The sequence below is a fragment of the Teleopsis dalmanni genome, chromosome X (genome assembly GCF_002237135.1).
Source record: "Teleopsis dalmanni isolate 2A chromosome X, ASM223713v2, whole genome shotgun sequence".
NCBI lineage: Eukaryota > Metazoa > Arthropoda > Insecta > Diptera > Diopsidae > Teleopsis > Teleopsis dalmanni.
In genome coordinates this window covers 50089198-50093229 of record NC_051848.1, presented here as the reverse complement: position 1 = coordinate 50093229, position 4032 = coordinate 50089198, and positions in this window count along the sequence as shown.

Below are 4032 nucleotides of genomic sequence, written 5' to 3'. Positions count from 1 at the left end.
ACCAAGTATATAGCAAACAAACAACGAAATTGCTGACCTGCTTAAAAATAAAAATATAGTAAAATTTGTGAAAGCACAAAGACTGCGATGGGCAGCTTACGCTATAAGAATAAGACCTGATAGAAATTCGGCCAATATATTTAATGCTAATCCGATGACAGCGTCCCTATGTTTCTCCTAGAAGTTAAAGAATTTAATATATATAATCCGAAGAAAACTAGGCATAGAGGTAGACCAAAGCTGAGATGGAAGAAAAACGTGTACGAAGACGCCAGAAAGCTGGGATTTCTGAATTGGAAATGAACTGTAGAAAACTGAAACAGATGAAGGCAGATTGTGAAGAAGGCTAATGTTCACACTGGACTGTAGTGCCAAATAAGAAGAATAATATATATCTTATTAGTATATGGAGAACTCTATATACCATAAATACCTGCCTTTCAAATTAAGGTTTAGATAATAAATTAGTAATATGAGTATGAAATTGAAAATTGTGTAAAACTGACTCGGTATTCGTCACAATCTGTCTGCTTTTCATGACCCCAACTTGTTTGAATATTTTAATATCTTTATTTTCCAAAAGAAGTATTTCTGAAATGCAACTACGTGACTGTTGTTTTTGTTTTTAGAGAGTGCAGTTCTGAGGTCCTATGGTTCTGAGGTCCTATGGTCCAGGACCTCTGATAGAGGTCCTATGGTCCACGAGTAGAAGATGACAACAGTAATTAAGTTCTGAATCAGTGTGAGCATTCACAGAATCAAACAACTTCAGTGTTCTGTATTTAATGTACTTTTGCACGTTCTCGACTTTTAAGTTCTTGTGTATATCTTTATTTTTGATATGCGTGGGAGCTTTTTAGCATACAATATAATATATTAATAAGTGTGAAGTTTAGTAATGGTGGATATAGCACCATTATTAAAGAAAATCACTGTACAAGAAAGCATTCCTTTACTTCTCCAGTTATGGGGAACAGAGTACAGTAGAAATAAGAAAATAGTACATAGTTTATTATTATTTATTATGGATAGGATATGCATGTACTGCGACCTGAAAGATCTTTTGTACAGCCTTTCGCCGAACTACTTCAATTCCAAACTTTTAAAGAATCTTGTCACAATTGTGGGCGGTGTGTTACGTAGATGTTTAGGGGTGAAAACTCCACTACGTAGATAGTTAAGTCTGCGTTTTGCCACGGCTGGGCAGACGCATAAAACGTGTTCTGCTGTTTCCTGTTGCTCTTGAAAAAGTCGGCAGGAATCGTTTTCTGCTAGACTAATCTTTTTCAGATGGTGTCGCAGTCTAAAGTGCCGCCTTCTTTCAATTTGGACCCATCACAGTACCATAACTGTGCGCCCTCTTCAAAATCTACTTTGTTGTTTCTCCATGAAGTGTAGATTCATAGTTTGTAATTGCCTATGTTTTTTGTTTAAGTTTATATTTTATTAAATCCAGTCGTTTAAAACTTATGACGTAGAGACTAAAAATAAGAAGAACTAATTCATTAATCGTTCGAAATCTGTGGCTACTATCTGCATCTGCAAGTAATAAATTCCGTAAAAAATGCTTGTAAATAAGATTTGGCTAAGTAAGGCTAAGCAAAGGTCACATCTCAACTTTTCTAAATTTTAACGTTGTAACAATCTTACGGCTTGCAGTTGTTTTATTAATATTTTTTGATTATTTTATTTGTAATAATTAAAGACTCGAGATCAGCGGCGCACCACTTTTGATGTTTTCACTATCTTTAGCTCTGTCATTGCGAGTACAGTGACGTTGCAAACGTTAAAAGTGCTGATTTCAGTTATAAAGAGTAATCTAAACGGACTATGCCGTGGAAAAAATGTTTACGTCACTTTCTGCTTTACTAGAGTTTCATTCGATCCGCTTATCAAATTTCAGTAAAATCATCTTTAGCATTGCTTAATTTCAATGCTAAGTATGGAGTAGAAAGATTTTCGAACTGCATTTTACGTACCCGTACCCGTACTTGTGTGGAGTTCAGTATTGATGGAGCGGGTGAACTTAAAGTGTTGTTCTAATTAAATAATTAAACTTTTTGTTTCGACTAAATATGTATGTAATATGTATCGTATATATACAAGTTAATTTATACTGTAATACTTCGATTGTTACCTTTTAAGACTTTATTTTATTTAAAACTTGAGTGTGAACTTTATATTCTAACCCTAAGAGATGTAAATCAATGTCCAGAATTTTTGACAAGAAATTCATATATAATCAATCTATCCTAAAATTTTTAAATGATGACAATTCCAATAAATTGTTAATTATAGCAATTTTGGTTGACGGGCCATCGAAATTTATTTAATTATTCTTTTATTACATTTATTCTTCACGTCTCGTTCGTTAAAACGATATCACTCTACGACGTAGTAATTTGGTGGTCATTGCTCGAAATAAAGAATAATTATAGAATACTTAAGATCATTTTCTTTAAGAGTTCTACACGTCTTACCTAATTTCTTTCCAATTAAATTAGCACGCATTAATAACTGCTAAAGTGGCAATCAGATTGAACTGTATCGAAAAATGCAAACGATATGCAGGGCACTCTTGCATTCTTAAGATTTTAAAATATAAGAGCCCGACTGCTATATAAATAAATTAGATTTGTTAAGTCCATTTCCGCGTCTCTGCCTCCTTGCCTCTCGTCTCTGATGACAATGCTAAGATCACTCGTGTTGCAGAGTAACTTATGTCACTCGTCCGTAGGTATCTCAACCGGCTTCACGATCTCCCCCTGACCCTCACCATTCTGAACATTCTCCATGATGACCTCATTTAAGCCTTGCTCTTCAAACCCCTTAATAACTGTCACATTACTTTGATGAGTTGAATCGTAATTCCCACATCACCCCCTGCGGCTTTCATGATCCTACTCACAGAGTTTACCGTTAGTCTTACCTCTGCGCGTGCGCTATAATCTATCACTCTAACACTGTCACCTTATTTCCCTAATTACTCTCATGCTTTCTGGCTTAGGTGAACCTAGCCCGCTACGTATTATGCCTATCTGCTCTCATCTCTTTCCCCTGATTACTGAAATGAAGTTTCCACTTTGCTGCGAAAATCTTCTCCATTCATTCCTAAGAGATAGTTTGTTTAAGTCTCACACTGTGGCTTTCGATGCCTTCCACCTACTCTAAAAAAAAAGAGAGCATTTAGGCACTGTATTACTAAAACGCGAAAAAAGACAAAACGTAACTCTTTCGCTCTGGTTAAATCTATGTAACTTTTGCATAAACGACTTCAGACTAGATATAAGTTGGGGTCTGTTATCTAACTTACTATATATAATTTGGGGTTTGGGGTAATTGTTTACAATTTTTACAGATTTAGAAATCCGAGTGAAGAAAATATTTTAGGGCATATAAACCATATACATTATATTTTTAATAAGTATGACGAAACGAATTCATTTAGTAATATATATTCGTCATCTGTTTGTTTATATGAAAACGCTTTAATATAGTCTTCACAAATAGATTAGTGCATGATTCTTTAGGTAACCTTTCTTTTATTATTAAAGTAGACTACAGAAGTATCAGGAATAAAATATTCGACTTCTATTACTTTGTTCCTCTACTGAAAGGACAAGAGGATGAACACAGTGTATGAGTGTTTAAAGACTATCTGTAAGATCGGTTTTCAAGAAAAAATTACAAGTATGGACTAAACTTGGGGTAGTGACCGTGACACAAAATGGATCTTATTTTAAAAGAGGAAGGTATGCATTCAAGTATACTTAACACTTTGAGTTCTATTTAAAAAATTATAAAATAAGTAAACTATTATAAAATATATTGAATATATAAAATATACAAAATATATAAAATATATTTATACATATATTATATATATATATACATATAAAAATATTAAATATATAACATTCACAAAATATATTAAATAAATTAACTATATTAAATATATTAAATATTTTAAATATATTATATACTATACGAGTATTAAATATATTACATATATTAAACTTATTAAATATATTA